Source organism: Acomys minous, assembly GCF_964271855.1.
Source record: "Acomys minous genome assembly, chromosome: 16".
NCBI classification, from domain to species: Eukaryota; Metazoa; Chordata; class Mammalia; order Rodentia; family Muridae; genus Acomys; species Acomys minous.
Genome location: NC_140498.1, coordinates 86,394,197 through 86,414,682, shown reverse-complemented (window position 1 = coordinate 86,414,682; position 20,486 = coordinate 86,394,197). Strand labels below are relative to the sequence as shown.

The following is a 20,486-nucleotide window of genomic DNA, read 5'->3' as shown; positions in this document are numbered from 1 at the left end:
ATAAGTTAAAGGTGGAATATTATGTTTAAAGCAAGCTAGATGGGGCCTGGGGCCTGGGGCTCAGGTGGCGGAGTGCTGCCTTAGCAGCACAGGTACTGTGTGAGGTCCCTAGGACAGACTGGCTACCTATGGTACACGCAAAGGTAAACCCCCTTGGCTGTATAATGAATCTGATGCCAAACATACACACACTGAATAGAGGAAGGTGGTATTTAGGAAAATCCAAATACATATTACTCTAAATAGTACATAGTCATATGTGCACAGTCTTCCAAGCTTTCACTCTGGAGACAGTAATACACAGACCACACAAGCATGGAATCTAAGGCCATCCTTAGTCCATTAGAAAAGCAGCAGGGGCTGGAGAGATGGCACCCACATGACAGCACACAACTCTCTATGGTTCCAATATCTGACACCTTCACACAGACATACATGCAGGCAAAACACCAATGCACATAAAATAAAAAATAAAAATTATTAAAAAAAAGAAAAGCAACAATATTAACAAGAAACAGATGTTGTAAAATGAAGATCAGTTAGTTACTTTACAACACAAATACAGAACAGTAGAAATGCCACTAACTGCAAGGTGGCAACAAATAATAGACCTGCTTCAACAAAGATATACAGAGTAAGATTCTTTTATCACAAGAGCTAAACATTTGCCAGTTTTTGTAGGGTCAGGCCGAGGAAACAGGTTGTTAGTTAAAAGCTTGCCATGCAATGAGTTCAATTCTCAGAACCCATGAAAAGAACCAACTCCAGAGTTGTCTTCTCCCACAAATCAACCCTGAGATGCCCCAAGACCCCTGAGATCCCCATAATGGAAGGAGAAAAAGAACAGATTGCCTTAAGTTGTCCCCTGACTTCCTAATAAAAACATAAAAAGCCTGAGGCAACATGCAGATAACAATAAAAATTCTTCCAGTGCTAAAGAGGGAAATAGCAGATGCATATCATATTGTCACCCTGTTTCTGTGACTGAGTCACATAACATGACTAGCTTGTTTATTATCATAGTGTGCCTATGCTTCTAGACACTGTAATATGCAGGACACAGAAGCCAGGTGGTGGTGGTGGTGGTGCACACCTTTAATCCCAGAAATTACAGATTGAGTTCCAGGACAGCCAAGGGATAGGCAGGAAAACTCTTATCTTGAAAAACCAAAAAAACAGGACACAGAGGATGAAACCCGGACAAGGACTTTAGTTGCCCTCTAAAAAGTGCAACATACACCGCTCTGACACCACAAAGTCTTATTTTATAGACTTCCTAAGCTTTTTGTTTGTTCGTTTTTCAAGACAAGGTTTCTCTGTATAGCCATGACTGTCCTGGACTCATCTTGTAGGCCAGGTTCACCTCAAACTCAAGAGATCCACCAGCCTCTGCCTCCCAGGTACTGGGATTAAAGGTGTGCCACTTTTTTTTTTAATGGATTTGTTCAAACATTTTGTAAACAATGAAAGCTGTGACCACTTTATACTTACACTGCAATGAAAATTTCTGAAGATACCTGTATATTATTAGAGAAATCACAAGCTATCAACCATATACACAGAGCTGCTACCAGTGTAAGGTTTAACAAATGAGCAACACTGCAATTCCAGGCCACGGTACAGAGAGAAGTTTCAACTTAAAACCTTTGTTATCTTTTAAATAAATCTTTTGTATAACCTAAAGCTCTTTTGGTCAACAGTTTTCTTTCCTAGGTAGAGTTCTTTTAATAGCCTCAAAGGGCTCCTAGCTGAGCCTTTGGTGTGTATAAAGCAAAATGGTAGAATACACCCAGTAACAGACAAACCCAAAAGTTCCATGTCCTTCCTCAGAACAGTATACAAAGCTGTAGTCTTCAAACACTGCCAAAGAAATACACATCTGCATGAGAACCAGCTCTTTAAAGAGGACAGGAACTGGGTGTGCTCCACAGACAGCTTGCTTAGCAGTACGCCTGGGACTGCCTCCAGCCTCAAAGTGTGAAACTTCCCATGATGTTCTGAAAGGCAACCCAAGTGGTTTGGAAAACAAATACCAAATTAGCCTTCCTATACAAAATATAAACCTTGCTATTGTTAACCCTTCAATTTGGCTCAATTCCTTGTTCTCCATAGCTTTTTACTTTAGTGCAGTGGTTCTCAACCTTCCTAATGCTCTGACCCTTTAATACAGATCATGTTGTGGAGATCCCAACCATAGTTACTTTTGTTGCTAATTCACAACTATAATCTTGCTACTGTTATGAACAGTAATGTAAATATCTGATATGCAGGGTATCTGATATTTGATTCCTGTAAAAGGTTTGGTTGTTAAACCAGATTGAGAAGCACTCCTCTAGTGCGTGCCTAAGAAACACAGCAGCACAGCGAGAAATCTCCAGGGAAACAGATCCTCCTTGCACTTGACTGCAGGGACACACTTGTGAAGGTAGAATTCCTACTGGAAATGCTTATGCAACCAATAGCAATATTCCAACTGAATACAATGAACCGTAATGTAACTCTGTTCATGGTATACCAAAGGGAGTGCATCCAAATATCAAGACAGTAAAACAAAAGGTTAAGACCAAGTGTGAGGGTGCACGTCGTTAATACCAGTACTCTGAAGGCAGAAGTAGATCTGTGAATTTCAGGCAAGCCAGGGCTAATTAGTAAAAGCATGTCTCAACAAACAAACCACTAAATTACAAGGAAAAAAAAAAAGTAACTATCATTTTTTCTTGGGCTTTAAGTTTTTTATTACATTTTTTTTTTTTTACTTATTTTGTGTGTGTGTGTGTGTGTGGATATGCCAGTGTGAATGAAGGTCGATGGTTATCTTTTAGAAGTCGGTTGTGTCCTAGCGTGTGGGGCGCAGGGATTGAATTCAGATCATCAGGACTGGCAGGAGAAACTTCACCTGCTGATCCATCTTGGTGGCCCTAGTTTTGTTTCTGGTTAAATAATTTTCTTTTCAATACAATGTGTTTTCACCTCCTAGATTCTCCCCAGCTCCCTAATCACTCAACTTTATGTTCTTTCAAAGAACAAAAGTAAAACAAATAACTCTGCACACAAACATAAAATCAAATCAAGCAAAAGACTGAAATAAAAATACCCAAATAAAGCAGGGCGCATGGTGCACGCTTATAATCCCAGCACTCTGGGAGACAGAGGCAAGAGAATCTCTTAGTTTAAGGCCAACCTGGCCTACAAAATGAATCTAGGATAGCCAGGGCTACACAGAGAAACCTTGTCTCAAAAAATAAAACAAAAAAGCCAAAATAACAACAATAATAAAAACTGGGTGTTGCAACTCACTCATTTAATTTCAGCACTCAGGGAGGCAAAGGCAGGTGGATCTCTGTGAGTTCAAGGCCAGCCAGGTATACAAAAGCCAAGGCTACACAAAAAAACCCTGTCTCAAAAAAAAAAAAAAAAAAAAAAAAAGCAAAGCAAAGCCTGGCATGATGGCACACGCCTTTAATCCTAGCACTTAGGAGGCAGAGGCAGGGGGATCGATGTGAGTTCCAGGCCAGCCTGGTCTACAAAGCAAGTGCAGGACAGCCAAGGCTACACAGAGACACCCTTTCTCGAGAAAAAAAAAAAACAACCCCCCCTGCCAAAAACCAAAAACAAACAAAAAACCCACAAAACAAAAACCACCCTGCCCCAAAATACCATTGAGTTAATTTTGTGTTGGCCAACTTCTCCTGTGCATGTGGCCTGTCCTTGAATGAATGGTCCTGTTTTCTTTTTCGAGGAGACAGGGGTTCTCTGTGTAACAGCTCTAGCTGTCCTGGAACTTGCTCTGTAGACCAGGCTGGCTTTGATCGCATAGAGATCCACGGTCCTGTTTTCTTAAGATAGGTTTTTGCCAGCACTGAACTTGTGGCAATCCTCTTGCTCAGCCCAAGTGCCCTAGTGGATATGTCATCACCACACTGCCCAAGCTATTATTTCTGTATGTCATAAATGAATCAGATTCCCTGTGCTTTTCAACATTATGAAATGAATACAAGGACAACTGGAAGTATTATTACTCTAAATGGAAAAATTTCAAATGTTCCTTTGATGTCTGAGATGATTTATGTAATGAGTCTCCTATGGGAGCTGCAGATAAGACTTTTATCCAGTGTGCTACAGAGGTGCTTGCAGTCTACAGCTGATGTCATTCCTGCTCTGCATTATAACTGATAGGGTATACAACACAGTAACTCTATTTACAAATTTCCATCGAGGGGAGCCGGAGAAAGAACTCAGAGGTTACAAGCACTGGCTGCTCTTGCAGAGAGCCTGGATTCAACACCCACGTTCACATGGTGGGTCATAACTGCCTTTAACTCCAAGTCCAAGGGATCCTATGCCCTCTCTTCTGTATAGGCAAAACACCTATACAGATAATTAAAGGGGAAAAAAAATGTCTAATGCTGACAAGCCAGCTCATCAGGTAAAGCTCTCACAGAGAAAGCTGAGGACCTGAGTTTAATCATTGGATCTCATGGTGTAAAGAGAGAACCAACCTCACACACTGTAGGACACTGAGCCACCATGTGCACACACATTATACACACATCACAATAAACAGAAAGGGCCAAATATGAGGGTACATACCTTTAACACTAGTGCCCAGGAGCCAGAGGCAGGTGGATCTCTTAAGTTCGAGGTCAACCTGTTTCTTGCCATGACAGCCAAGACTACAAAGTGAAACCCTGTCTCCTCAAAAAAAAAAAAAAAAAAGGTGGTAGGAGAAAAAAAGAAAGAGTAACGAGATTTGTGTCTGTGCTCCTAGTATGTTGTGTTCATGGAGGCCAAAGAAGAGGCACCACACACTCCTTGGAGGTACAGTTGCAGTTAGTTGGAAGCTGCCTGACATAGGTGCTAGCTAGGACCCAACCTTCGTCCTCTGTTAAAGCAGGTAATGAGTGTCTTGTTTGTTTGTTTGTTTGTTTGTTTTACAGAGACAGGGTTTCTCTATGTAGCCTTGGCTGTCCTGGACTCACTCTGTAGACCATCCGCCTCTGCCTCCCTGAGTGCTGGCTGAACCACCACCACACCTGGCTTGCAGGTGGTGTTTCTAATTAAAGGACTAATGCTATACTCCACCCCCATTTTAGCACTGCAGAAGACAAAAGCCAAGGCCATGTATGTGTTAGGCAACTGCTCTCTAACGCACCACTGAGCTACTACAAATCCTTGCTTTTTTTTAGAACAAGATCTCAAGTTTAGATTTTCTTGTTGTCTTCCGGAATGCTGAGGTTATAAATCTGAGACTCCACACCCAGCAATAAATATGCAAGTCAAAATTTCTGGATAACACAGTCAACATTAGAGTTAGGTAGAAGTAGTACCAGCACACACAGCTAATGAAGTCTTCCCTAATATGTAGGTTGTCACTCTGCAGTGTTGTTACTAACTTAACTGTTGACTAAACAATGTTGAGTGAACATCTGCAGCGACAGTCTACAGTCTCCCTTCTCTATCAAACTTTCCTCCCACCCCGCCTCTCTCCACACCCTTCTTCCCCCGCTCCCCACCTACACAACCTACCTACCATTGCCCACTTTCTCTTCTACCCCCTGCAACTTGCCCTCTCTATGCCTCAGGGCTGAACTGCTGGCTCATTGATCTTTTTCTTTTGCACAAAAGGTCCAATCGAGCCAGGCAGTGGCAGGTGGATTACTGTTGAGTTCCAGGACAGCCTGGTCTACAAAACCTGTTCAGGACAGTCAAGGATACACAGAGAATCCCTGTCTCGGAAAACAAAACAAAACAAAACAAAAAAAAAAAAAAAAAAAGGGAAAAGAAAATATGAAATTCTTGTCTAGAGAGACCCTTTCAATCCTGTCCATAAGAGAAAATGGTTGTTTCATGTAGTTACTGATGTTTACAAACACAAATACCCAAAGTAACACTGTTTATAGTGTTTGCTTCATACTTAAATATATATATTCATATTTTTTAAGTTATTTAAAAAATCAGGCAAATCCTAAGACAGGGGAAACTTTCAGAACATATCTCAGGGCAAGAGCCTCGTGTCTTCTTAGCAGGTGTCACCCGTTCAGCTACTATTTGGGACCAACCCATCTACACTGGACACTGAGGACCTACTTCCCCTACATGAGATTACCTAGGTTTGTATTATGGCCAACCAACAAAATCGTAAGCCATTTTATAGCTTGGGGGGGGGGGGAGGGATCTACTGAGAGCAGGTGTTCTCACCTTGATCTACTACAGATAAGGCTAAAAGCAAATTTGCGTCTGTTTCTTAGAATACAGGGCTTCTGCTCTAAGTTAAACAATTGCTGTCTTCATGATCACCGTGGAGCAGGTTAATGTTAGGTTCCCTCACAGAAAGAGGAGACTGACAAAGGCATCCCAGCTAATTTTATAATCAGGTCTTAAGTACAAGAGGCCACAAGATCTTCTGGAGGACCTAGAAGATTAGAGAAAGGGAGATCTGCCTGTGCCTGTGCCTGTGGCCATGGGGCAGCCTGACACATACAGGGTACAGACTTTCAGTGTGACTGCATTTGGATCACCTCCTCCTAGTCAATTCTAAGTAAGCCTAGGATTCACTCCCCAAGGAAAAATTCTCAAAAAACATGTTCTCATGTTGTTAAGAACAGAAAACAGTAAACAAAATGTTTAAAAGACTGTATTTATTAATAAAGAAAATTTAATGAAGAAAAACTATCTGCATAGCTAGATGTCTCCAGGATGGAAAAGTAGAAAGCTTATGCATTAAGGATGAAATTGAGATGTTGTATTATGGTATCAAAGTGTCTAAGGTCAAAGATCAACAATTAAAAACTATCTAAAACATGTATAAGTGTGTAATCAAAGTTTGTTTAAAAGTGTCTGGTTTTAGGGGCTAGAGAGATGGCTCAGAGGTTAAGAGTACTGTCTGCTCTTCCAGAGGCCCTGAGTTCAATTTCCAGCAACCACATGGTGGCTCACAACCATCCATAATGAGATCTGGTGCCCTCTTCTGGCCTGCAGGCACACATGCAGGCAGAACATTGTATACTTAATAAATCTAGAAGGAAAAAAAAAGTCTGGTTTTAGTGCTAAGTATACTGGTGTAACTGACCTTCTGGATGGTCAATAATCTCTACGTGGAGACCTACACAGATGTGCTCAGAGGGATGAACAGGAGCACGTTCACCCTGCTCCTAGTCTGCTAGGCCCCAGGGTACTGTGGAGGATCCCTTGAAATGCTCTGTAGCCAAGAGGACTCAGGGAAACTTCATGTAGTGAATTCTAATCAATGTCCAGTCCCCAAAGAGAGGTTCAACAACAGAAACATTTCCTATACAGTCCCTTGTGACACAGCTGTTAAGCAAGGCCTTTGACTTATCCTCACATAGACACACTACTGGGATAACAAAGACTCCAGGAGCCTGAAGGTCTGTCCTCTTGTGCCCGCATGACGAGAGGACCACATCTTCCAACTGGTCTTGACAGTAAAAAAGATTAATTTTGGCCATCTCCATGGTCTTAAGCAGCCAGCAGAAAACCAGGAATGAAACGGTCAGGGTTAGAGGTCAGTATGTTTAATGTCTCATCCTCAGACATCATACTTAACCATGAGATGTTATTTCTAGTTTTTCTTCTCCCTATGATTATCTAATTTTTAAAATGTTGCCTATATATGTATTTAGGAAACGACTTTGGCTCAATCCAACACTGCAGTAATTACCTGAAGCTAAAACCAATACCAAAACAACTCTTATGTTCTTAAATTTCAATATGTTTTTCTGCATTTTAACCTCTCAGGTTCTGAGGAACCTACCAGATATCCAGTCTAACTCACAGATTTGGAAAAATTCAGAATACCCAAATGATGCTTTGGGCTATCCCTGAACAATCCTATAAAAAGGATCCAATAAGGGCTGGAAGAGATGGCTCAGCCATGAGCCATTAAAGGCTAGACTCAGAACCAAAAAGGATCCAACAGGATTCTGTCTCTTAAACTGTCAATTAGATGCTGATATGAACTAATTCTTCTTACAAAGGCTTCCAGGTATATTTTCTTCTCTTTCTCTTCTCCTGCCCCCCCCCCCTCTATGTAGCCCTGGCTGGTCTCGAACCCACTGTATAGGCCAGGCCAACCTCAAAGATAAAGATTTACTTGCCTCTGCCTTCCAAGTACATGACCATCGCCCAGGGAGAATCTGTAGTGGGAGAGTTTCTGAGAGTTGGCCTCACCAAACCAAGAAAATGCTTGCTTTGCTTTCCAAGTTGCTGGGTGGGTGGTAAGTTAGACTAGCTGGTTTTGGCCCTCCAGGCTTTGGAGGGTGTGATAGGGATTGGCTTCTTTCTGAAATTCCATGGGCAGCAGAATTTTTGAAGCCTTGGACTCTATTTTTTATGGCCTTTGTGTTTGGGTGAGGGATTTCCTTTATTCCCAAATTTTTTATATATAAAAGATATGGGTGCTGTTTTCTGTCTGGCAACTTCCTGCTGGCAGAGAGAATACTGTTTGGAAGTGTTGGGGTCTAGAGTGACTGCAAGGAGTGTTGTTGCTTGTCTGTTAGGTTTTGAGACAAGGTCTCCATGAGCTGTGGCTGTCCTAGGTTTCACCATGTGAGCCAGACTGACCATGAACTCACAAAGACTTGCCTATTTCTTCCATATTGGAATTAAAGGTGTGTTTTTACTTCATCTTGTGTGGGATGGAGTGGTGACAGGGATTTGATCCAGAAAGAATTTCAGTATACAGTTTAAGAGACAGGTTAAAAATATACATCAGGGGCTGGAGAGATGGCACAGAGGTTAAGAGCACTGGCTGCTCTTTCAGAGGTCCTGAGTTAAATTCCCAGCAACCATGTGGTGGCTCACAACCATCTATAATGAGATTTGGTGCGCTCTTCTGGCCTTCAAGTGTACATGCAGGCAAAGCACTGTATACTTAATGAATAAATATCTTTTAAAACAAACAAACAAACAAACAAAAACATCAGACTCAAAAATAGAGGGAACACCTGACGCCAGACATGGTGGTCCATGCCTTTAATACCAGCACTCAGGAGGCAGGTGGTGCTCCATGGAGTTCAAAGACAGCCTGGACTACAAAGTGAGTTCTAGGCCAGGCAGGGCTGAACTGAGTTTATTCTTTCATTTTCCTCTGCTGACTATTTCTTACTTCCCTTCTCAGCCTTTTGGCTAAGATCAAGTGTAAAAAATGTAATACAAGATGGGCTAGCAAGATGACTCAACAGCTTAGCTCTCTTGCCACTAAGCCTGACAACTGGAGTCCAATCCTCAGGACCCACACTGTAGGAGACCACACGCATGTGGGCAGGCACACACAGTGAGCACAGTTTAAAAAGAAAGAAAGAAAGAAACTAATATAAGGAAAATACTTATAGCCACAGGTTCACAAATTCCACAAAGGGCTTGTTTAGAACGGCCTCTATTACATTTCTTGCATACCACAAATATTAGCTCCAGAGTGAGTCTAACTTCTCAGTATTTAGGAAGTGTCTATCTTTTTTTGAGACAGGGTTTCTCTTGTAGTCCTGGTTGTCCTCGAACTCAGAGATCCACCTGTCTCTGCTTCCCGAGTGCTGGGATTACAGGTGTGTGGAAGTAGCTATCTTAAAGCTGTATGATTATTCTGCTCCCATTACAAGATTGCCTCTTTGTGGAAAAGCATGAAGAAAGGATACTCAAATGAGTATTTTATTTATTTACTTTGGTTTTATGAGACAGGGTTTTGATTGTCCTGGACTCTGTAAGTTCGAGACCAGGCTGGCCTTGAATTTACAGAGATCCTCCTGCCTCCGCCTCCTGAGTGCTGGGATTACAGGTGTGCACCACTGTGCCCGGCCCTAGTTAGTTTTTATAACCCACCATGCTCTAGCATTCTCTTAGCAGAACCTTTGCATCATCTTGGCCAACCCATGACCTTGTTTTACAGACAGGAACTAAGGCCAGGAAGTAAAGAGAGTTTTGCTTCAGGAAGCTCAATTAATGGAAGACTTCCTCTAACTTGCTATGACTGACAGCTTCGCCTCTTTCACTAAGGGTCTGTTTCGTTTTCACACCAGGAGGCAGATCTATTAAGGAGTTAAAAAAAAAAAAATCAACGAAAGAAAAGACCCACCTAATATTTTTCACAGGAATAATGACAATTTCCTTCACACCACAGGCTAATTGGAGTTTGGGACAGGGCTGTGCCTGGGAAGCAGGCAGGGCACGGCTGCTGCTCACATGCAGCAATGTTCCCTGGCGGGGCTGGTCAGCGCCCGAGGGCGAGTGATAGTGGAAAGTTCTTGTTCTTGCCAAGGGAGTGCTCTGCAATTTTTTTCCTCCACATTTTCCCCCCCTCTTTGGGTCGAGGTAGGAAGAACAAGAGTGTCTGTCATAAACCACCTTCTATTTGCTTAATACCTGACACTGCTCGCATGCAGTTCTTGGCTCCTTAAATTCTTAGTGCTTTCCTTCCCGTAATAGTGTTGATTTCACTCTCAACAAAAATACAATTTAGCCGGGCGTGGTGGCTCACGCCTTTAATCCCAGCACTCGGGAGGCAAAGGCAGGCGGATCGCTGTGAGTTCGAGGCCAGCCTGGACTACAAAGCGAGTCTAGGACAGCCAAGACCACACAGAGAAACCCTGTCTAGAAAAAAAAAAAAATACAATTTAAAGGTTAGGTTACCAAGAATACAGGTAAGAGTAAATTTTAAAAATTAGTACTTTTTTTTTTGCCAGGTGTGGTGGTGCACGCCTTTAATCCCAGCACTCGGGAGGCAGAGGCAAGCGGCGCACACCCTACTTTGCTATGTTTTACAATTGAATGCAAGTTTTCTTTACCTTACAAGGAGCATTAAGTAACGATACTTAAACATCTTCTACTTAAGTTAAACATAAATACTGATATACTCAAAGAAAATGTTTTTCTAAGTGGGTGAATAAAAAGTACTTTTATTTTAGCTGGGCTCGGCAGTGCATGCCTTTAATCCCAGAACCCGGGAAGCAGAGGCAGGTTGAGGCCAGCCTGATCTACATAGTTGAGTTCCAGATAGCAAGGGCTACACAGAGTAACATGATCTCAAAGAAAAAATAAACTCTTTATTTTAATTACACTTTTATTATTTAGTTGTGTGCCATGCCACAGTCTTTGAGTGGAAGTTAAGTGACAACCTGCAGAAATCAGGGATCCATCAGGCTTGGCAGCAGGAACCGTTACCAAAAAAGCTACCCCTCCAGCACCAAACCCTTATTTTCAATTTTATGTACATTAAAAAATAACTTTAACAAGTCTTTTCAAAGAGAAAAAATTACGATCAGAAACTGTCTTAAAAACGATATTAGCTTTTGAATTTAAGTGGGTCTTGAAACAAGTAATAATAAATTAATTTTCTTTTTTAAAATTTTGTTTTGTTTTGTTTTTTCTAGACAGGGTTTTGTTCTATAGCCCTGACTGTCCTGAAATTCTCTTGGTAGACCAGAATGGCCTCAAACTCAGAGGTCTGACTGCTTCTGCCTGACAGCTAATTTGTACTTCTTAAATTTTGTGGTTATGCAGAATTAATAGTATTCTTTACTTTTAAGAGCCCACTTGCTTAATTAAAACTGTTCTAGAGCTCTGCATGATCAGGGAAGAAACATTACAAAGTACTATAGCACTCTATCTGTTCCCACTATGGCTTTTGAAAAACACAAATATGAAATAATGTCTTTATAAAAATATTTGATGAATAAAACGCACTCACACATTTAAGAGACTTCCAGAAGACCAGCCTCATGGCACAGGTGGGTAATAACACCTACTCAGGAGGCTGAGGCAGAAGGATCACAAGCTCAAAGGATGCCTGGACAACTGAAAGAGCCCTGAGCTTAATCCCCAGTAGTGAAAAAGGAAGTGGAGTAGCACAGCACACTAGCTAATTATCAAATCTACAAGCAATGAAAGTAACTAAAAATCAAGATGCAATGAGATTCAATATAATACCTGTTTACTACAGTTAACACTAAACAAAAACACAAGTTTTTTTTTTTAATAGAAAATATCTTATACCTGACTAAAAACAGCACAGTCAATCCTATGCAGGCATGTTTTCAATGACAAGAGGCAGCCAAGGTAATCCACGAGTCACACGTAGAGGTACATAAGACATGAAAGGTTAGCAGGCACAGTATTAGGGCTTCTGGCAAGAGACTTTAAAATATTTACTTTTTTGTGTCTAAGTGTTTCGCCTACATGTACATATGTGCATTATGCTTGTGCCTGGTGCCCACAGAGATTAGGGTAAGAGGCATCAAATTCCCTGAGAACTGCATTAAGAGAGTTGTGGGCCACCAAGTAGATGCTAGAAACCAAATCTAATCCTCTGCAAAAACAAAAACCACCAAACCACCTCTCCAGCCTCAAGATCCTCCATCCCCTCCCACCCAGACAGGGTTTCTCTGTTTACTGTCTTGGACTCATTTTGTAGACCAGGCTGGCTTCAAACTCACAGCGATCCGCCTGCCTCTGCCTCCCAAGTGCTGGGATTAAAGGCTGTGCTACCAGGCCCAGCCTACAAGACTTTTTTTTTTTATTATAAAAATAAAATATCCTTTTAAGGGTGAGCCCATTTAGGACCCCTCTCTTCCATCATTCAACAATATACTTAGTTAACAGTATTTACCCTTTTGAATTTTCTTTGTGTACAACACACTTAAGCATCACTAAAACAAAACCCAGATCTTTGCATTAGCTTAAACAGATTTTTAAAAAAAGATTTATTATTACATATACAGTGTTCTACCTGCACGTAAACCTAAAGGCCAGAAGAGGGCATCAGATCTCATACAGATGGTTGTGGGCCACCATGTGGTTGCTGGGAATTGAACTCAGGACCTCTGGAAGAGCAGTCAGTGCTCTTAACCTCTGAGCCATCTCTCCAGTCGCTTAAACAGATCCTGTTACCACTCTACTGGCAGCATAATAACCACCACTGGAGAACTCTGGGAAGTTGTTTTGTTTTCTTTTTCAATTAGGGTCTCACTAGTAGCTCTGGTCAGCCTGATACTTGCTATTTAGACCAGGCTGCTCTCAAACTCAGAGATCTGCCTGCTGATATTAAAGGTGTACACCATCATGAGCACAGGAGAATTTTTTTAAAACCCATTTTTCTGAGGGGTGGGGGCTGCACCCACATTCCATGGAAGAGAAGGAATGGAGGTCAGGGGACCAACTTGGGGGAGTTGTTTCTCTTTCACCACAAGGGTAGGTACTGGGGGCTGAACTCGGGTTGTCAGAGGTGGCAGCAAGGAACTTTTATCTGCTGAGCCATCTTTCCTGCCCAAGAAGACTCTGTAACAGGTACTGTTGCAAGGGCTATGTAGGTCATCCTTCATAACTCTTCACAAGAAACAAGCTATTATCTTCATTCCCTGATTATTAATGAGGTGCTTTTCAAGGTACTTCACAGCATACAGATACCCCCAATCTCCATTTTTGTGCTCATCTATGATGATGGTGTTTCCAGTTTTTTTCAACTACAATCTTTTTAAAAAAAGATCTTTTTATATAGTATTCTACCCACAAAAAGGCACCAGATCTCATTATAGATGGTCATGAGCCACCATGTGGTTGCTGGGTATTGAATACGGGGACCTTTGGAAGAGCAGTCAGTGCTCTTAACCTCTGAGGCCCCCAACTACAATGTTACAGAAGTTCATGGTAGTAGGAATTACCACTCCACTATCACAACCCTGCCACATTCCCAAAATCTCAATCTTCTAAATGTCCCAGCACAAGCAAAGCTAAGCACTATATTTATCAAGCCACAATACCTTAGGAAAAGTGACCTACCCCGTTCTCGTGGTTTCTTTTACTTTTTCAAAACCTTAACCTCTGTGGCAAGAACGGGAATACTGACGGACACTGTGACTACCACTGAGTCATGCAGTGGGGAGGAGTGATTACAGGAAATCAGGAAATGCCAGCCCATGTAATCAGGTCAAGCTTCAAGATCAACTGGTCTGTCATGGTCTGAGGGTGGGGGAGACCTCCAGAGTCCCTCAGCTCTCAGGGTCTTATGAGCTGTCCTTAGAGTGTTAAAGGGTCTTGACCTCAAAACACTCTGCTTCTTAATATATCCACACTCACTTTTAAAGTATTTTGCCTTTTAAAAAAGATTTGTGCCAGGCATGGTGGCACACGCCTTTAATGCTAGCACTTAGAAGGCAGAGGCAGATGGATCGCTGTGAGTTCAAAGCCAGCCTGGTCTGTCAAGCAAGTCCAAGACAGCCAAGGCCACACAGAGAGACCCTGTCTGAAAAAACAAACAAAAACAAGATTTGCATTTCATTTATGTGTATGGGTGTTTCTGCCTGAGTGTGTGTGTGTGTGTGTGTGTGTGTGTGTGTGTGTGTGTGTGTGTGTCTGTTTGTCTGTCTGTCTGTCTGTCTGTCTCTCTCTCTCTCTCTCTCTCTCTCTCACACACACACACACACATATCCATTTGCTACTTTATTTACTGAGATGTGAGAGGATCCCATGCTGAACCCAGAGCTCGCTTCAGCTAGTGTAGGCAGCCGGCTTGCTACAGAGGTTCCTTTGCCTTACCTCCTACAGTGGCAGGATCAGGGGTGAGTGACCATGCATTCCCCTGCTGTATATGGGTGCTGGTGATCTGAACCCTTGTCCTCACCCTTGTATAGGCTATGAGCCACCATGTGGTTGTTGGGAATTGAACTCAGGACCTTTGGAAGAGCAGGTAGTGAGCCATCTCTCCAGCCCAAGCAGTAGTCATTCCTAACTGCCACCTCTCCAGGTCCCCACACTTCGATTTTTTAAACCAAATAGCACCCTTGGATAGACTTCTAGGAGCTTTTAGAAATGCAGAAACCACCCAGCTCCATTTCATACCTAAAAATCAAATTGCCCATAAAATTAGGTTCAAACAGCTCCTGTTTTTGTACTTAAAAAACAAAACTGGGCTAGAGAGATGCCTAACCCTGGCTCAGAGGTAAAGAACACTGACTGGTCTTCTAGAGGACCCAGGTTCAAACCCTAGCACCCACATGGAGGCCCACAACCATCTGTTATTCCAGTCTGAAGGGATTCAATGGCTTCTGTAGGCACCTATATGCAGACAAAACATCCTAACACTAAATAAACAATAACCCAACATGGTGGTGCATGCCTTTCTGTAGAGGCCTGATATTTCTATGAGTTCACATGAGGGGGGGGTGGCTGGGGAGGCGTAATATTGGTTTTCTTAAATGAATTGGGTTATCTATTCCATAACCTTGCCTTGTGGTCAGCTGCCTGGCAAAGTCGTGTGTGTGTGTGTGTGTGTGTGTGTGTGTGTGTGTGTGTGTGTGTGTGTATTTTGGTTTGGGAGGTTGAGACAGGATCTCACTACGTAGCCCTGACTGTCCTGGAATTCATCACTGTGTAGACCAGGCAGGCCTCAAACTCAAGAGAGCCTCCTGTCTCCACCTTCCAAGTGCTGGGACTAACTTTGTACTATTAAATCTCATTACTATAAACCTTCCTTCCTTTAAATAGACTAAGAATTATTCCTCTTTATTACTGAATAAATCTGGAAAATGTCTCTATGGCTGAACAGTTAGTCTTCATTTTAGGAAATATAAAAACTATTTGTTACAGAAGGTTTAAAGCAATTTTATGATAAGATCGTGTCATTTAGCGGGGCACAGTGGCACACACCTGTAATCCCAGAACTTGAGGCAGGTGGATCTCTGTGAGTTCGAAATCCTTATTGAGCACGCGTGTCATTTTTAATCACTTACATCTTAAAATAGGGCTCATTCCAGAAAATGTTATAGGACAGGAGTATATTTATGCTACCATCAACCCTGTTTCTAAGACACACAGCATTTGCTTAAAACAGTAATGAAACCAGTAACTTTGAATAAATAAGCCCCCAGGACATATACCAAAGCCACTGCAAATTCTAAAAGCAGAGACTTTTTTGCTAATATAGCTTAATTCACATTTGTCAGATTAACAGGTAACACAGAAAACAAACACTTCCGTTCCCTTACTGTAAGAATATATACAGCTTTACTACTTTTTCTTTTCATACATCCAGCAATATTTCCCTGGCATTTAAAAATAGGATTTGTTAGCAAGGTGGCGGCGGCGGCGGCGCATGCCTTTAATCCTATCACTCAGGAGGCAGAGGCAGTCGGATCGCTGTGAGTTTAAGGCCACCCAGGTCTACAAAGTGAGTCCAAGACAGCCAAGGCTATGCAGAGAAACCTTGTCTTGAAAAGAAAAAAGAAAAAAAAATGAGCTGTTATCGTTCTTTTTGCAAAGTCAATTTTATATGACTCTGGTGTTCTAGATAGTTCAAAGGTTCACAAAAGCCATCTGTAATGTTCAGGCAATTGTCATTAGCTAATAATTAAAATTTAATTTTCCTTTTAAAAGACTTATTTTTACTTCTATGTATATGTGTCTGGATATTAAAGTACCATAATCATATTGCAATGTCTAGAAGAAGTAAACCCATTAAAAAATCCAACTAAGTTGTTAGAGAATAGTTGCAGGAAGACAAGGAACGACTGTTCATGGAGCTGGGTTTCTGTGAGCAGGCCAAAGTCTGGAATTAATGACTCCTCTGTCAACAGGCTAAAGCTGCATAATGTGGAAGAGAAGGTTGTATGGCATGTGAACTAGTTATCAGTAAGATGCTAAAAAGTGATGACCTGAGCCAACAAGAAACTGAAATGTGACTTCTCATTTCATGTTTTGGTCAACATTAGAGTAACTTTCAACATGTTTAGGAAGAAGAAATAGAACAGCCGTTAACAAAATATCTATGTAAAAACTAGTTATTATCTCTGTTCTGCACCTCTTAGAATGATCAAAATCCAAGAAAAAGCACATTAGCACAAGGTAAAACGGACAGCCTTAAACATAGGAAGTGAGTATTAACTATTCAACTAAATTTAAAGCTCTTTTTTTTGAATATTTAACTTAAGTTTGAGTATTTAACTAGCTATTTTTTATTAGTATTAAAAAAAATATTTAGCCAAGCAGTTGTGGCACATGTCTTTAATCCCAACTCACAAGAGGCAGAGGCAGGTGGATCTCAAGGCCAGCTTGGCCTATGGTGAAACAAGAAACCAAAACAACAACAACAACACATACATGTATTATATATATGTATATGGGCTGGAGAGATGGCTTAGAGGTTAAGAGCACTGGCCATTCTTCCAGAGGTCCTGAGTTCAATTCCCAGTACCCACATGGAGGTTCATAACTATCTAGAGTGTGATCTGATGCCCTCTTCTGGCCTGTAGGTGTACATGCAGATAGAGCACTCACGCAAAATAAATAAATCTTTTCTTACAAAATTTTAAAATACACACACACACACACACACACACACACACACACACACACACACACACACACACACGAGTTGGTTAGGGAGCTGGAGAGATGGCTGAGGGTTAAAAGCACTGGCTACTCTTCCAGAGGACTCAGGTTCAATTCCCAGCACCCATATGGCAGCTCACTCCTGCCGTGTTCCAGTGGATCCAACTCCCTCACACAGACAAACAGGCAGGGAAAGCACATGAAATATAAACAAACAAATATGACAAGGGCTCCTGTCTTGTCCCAGGCCAGAGCTTCTGAGCTGACTGCCACTGTCTTGTACTGATGCACAATCGTAAAGCCCCTCGGAGCTAAGTACCTGGTGCAGACCCAATACACTGAAGTCATGCAACTAACAGGAATTTTCAACTGTTCTTCAGAGAAGCTGACAGCGTACTATTCACAGATGACACCGGATATGCATGAGTGTAGCGGTCACACGGAATCTCACATGTGGAAACCTGGAGAAGCAGTAAACAATCTTCCTTGGATGTTTTCCACATTCACACAATCACTTAAGCCAGAAATCCTGCCACTCACTACTTCTGACCCCACATCCTGCTCCCCCACAGAAATTCTGCAATCCGCTGGGGATACAAGTCACTGCTGGGGTCCTTGCTTAGCATGGACAATACCCAAAACTAGGGGAAACAAAAACTTCAAAAGCCTTACTCCTTTGCGTTTAAGGCAATGCCACACCAGTTTGTACTTGAGTTATGATCTGGCAGCTCTAGATGACTGACACGCCCCTCTACATAAGAACTCCCACTCACAAACTTCCTGTATTACTGTTAATGGTACTGCACAACTTATTTCTTGTACAACTGTAGCCTCACTCTCTCCCTAGTTTGACCTATTTCCTATACAACAATTTCCTTTTGTGCCTCACTCACTTTTGGACTATGAAAAAAGCGGACAGAAGGAAAAATTAGAACAAAATATTATGACATATATAAGAAAACACCACAATAGGGCTGGTGAGATGGCTGAGCAAGTAAAGGCACTGCCACCAAACCTGATGGTCTGAGTTTGATCCCTGACACCCACAGTCGAAGGAAAGACTGCTGCAGGTTGTCAGAGGGCATCACACACTCTAGGATGTGCCACCCTCCCAATACACACAAATATTTTATTAAGAGGAAATTCCATAATGAAATCCATTACCTTGTATGCTAACAAGATGTTTTTTAATTGACAATTAGAAGAACACTTGCCAAACGTAGGAAAACCAAGTGTGACCCAACACTAGAAGCCCCACAAAACATAACAGTTAAGTGGTTAGAAGTACAGAGTACAATCTACTAACAGATCAGCCAAATAAAATATGTGCATGTCCACAGATGGAAACACATGTAATCAAAGACTAACATTTGGAATAGGAAATACTGGGTATGGGCATAAGAAAATTCTCTAAAAGCATGTAACTTTGAAATTATATCAGAATTAAAATTTTCAGCTGGGCGGTGGTGGCACATGCCTGTAATCCCAGCACTCAGGAGGCAAAGGCAGGCAGACCTCTGTGAATTCAAGGCCAGCCTGGTCTACAAAGCAGGATAGCCAAGGCTATACAGAGAAACCCTGTCTCGAAAAAAACAAAAATTTCCAATGTACTTGTGTATATGCATGTTGGATAGATTGCCCTGAAAACGAAATTAGTTTTAGGAGGTTGTGACCCAAATGACTTGAGTACCAGGAATGGAATCTCAGTCCTCTGCAAGAGCAACATATACTCTTACCACCAAGGTTCCTCTCCAACCTCTAAAACAGTTTTTAAAATGACCAATAACCGACGGGTATGGTGATGCACGCCTGTAATCCCAGTACTCCAAGAGGCAGAGAAGCAGGCAGATCTCTCAGTTTGAGGCCAGCCTGGTCTACAAAGCCTTTCCAGGACAGGTAATGCCACACAGAGAAACACAAAAGAAAAAAAAGGAGAAGGAAAAGGAAAAGGAAAAAAAAAAAAGCCCCAAGCAGTGGTTGAGTTAAGTCCAGCCTGGTCTACAGAGGGAGCTGCAAGGATACATGGATAAACTCTGCCCTGAAAAACCAAAAATAAAATACAATGTACCATAACCAATACACAAGCACGCACGCTCAGGCACACAGATACACACACACACAGCACATGCCCCTCCCAGAGTGGGTTCTCTCTTTCCATCCAACTTCAAATAAAAGGATCAGAGTAAGGTCACTACCAGGGTTCGTGGTAAGGGCTTCTAAGCATTCAGCCATCCGTGGCCATTACAGTAACTAGCTTAAAGCTACATAGCCAAACTATCCCCTTATTCTTGAATAATAGCTGAATTTACTAATGGAAGTGTATTTAGAAGAGCCAAATTCCTTTCAGACATGAGCACTGTAGAACACAGGTATAGTATGAAGTCTTAATAAAACAATAATGATAAAACCCATTTTCCCCGAAGTCAATGTAAAAGGATCTAATTACACCAAGGCACTAAATAAAAGCAACAAACCTAATCTGGGCTCAGAAAGATGTAACAAGCCACAATCTGAATAATCCTCCGCATTAACTCTTCTCCATTCACTCTACCAATGAAACAACCAGAAATAAAATGACAATTCAGTTTGATAGATACAGTACCTTTTATTTTTTGGTTTTTGGAGACAGGATTTCACTATAGATCCACCTGCCTCTACTGCCTGAGTGTTTGTTGGGATTAAAGGAATGTGCCACAACTGCAAGTTTCTCTGTGTAGCCCTGGCTATCCTGGACTCACTCTGTAGACCAGGCTGGCCTTGAACTTATGGAGATCCACCTGCCTCTGCCTCCCAAGTGCTGGGACTAAAGGCATGCGCCACCAATGCACATCTTCAGTTACAATCTCACATAACATTTATGCCAAAACCAGGATAGATCACACCAATCCTGGGGACCTAAGAGGAGGATTAGGAGTTTGAGGTGCCAGTCTAATAGAGTTAAACACCAACCTGGTGTTATAAAAAACCTTGTTTCAAAAAATAAAATGGTGCCAGGCAAAGTATTGCATGGCTTTACCCCAAAACTGACAAGGCAGAGGCAAGACAAATCTGAGTTCGAGGCCAGCCAGGGCTACCCAGCAAGACCCTGCCTTAAAAGTGAAAAACAAACAAACATCATTATCAAAAGAGGAGCTTAGTCAGTGAAATATCCATGT

At 41.8% G+C, this 20,486-nt stretch overlaps 1 protein-coding gene and 2 long non-coding RNA genes across 4 annotated transcripts in view; 1 reads left to right on the top strand and 2 right to left on the bottom strand.

Annotated features, from left to right (window-relative positions):
* Nucleotides 1-20,486, bottom strand: part of ATP2A2 (ATPase sarcoplasmic/endoplasmic reticulum Ca2+ transporting 2) — a 55,148-nt gene that overhangs the window by 21,934 nt on the left and 12,728 nt on the right. The window lies entirely within an intron of this gene.
* LOC311586643 lies at nt 197-16,269 on the bottom strand. Its single transcript, XR_014775608.1, has 2 exons — nt 16,207-16,269; nt 197-4,959 (listed from the first exon to the last, which is right to left on the bottom strand). It is a non-coding gene; the product is annotated as an uncharacterized lncRNA (long non-coding RNA).
* On the top strand, nt 4,176-19,322 carry LOC311586642. Its single transcript, XR_014775607.1, has 2 exons — nt 4,176-4,241; nt 13,036-19,322. It is a non-coding gene; the product is annotated as an uncharacterized lncRNA (long non-coding RNA).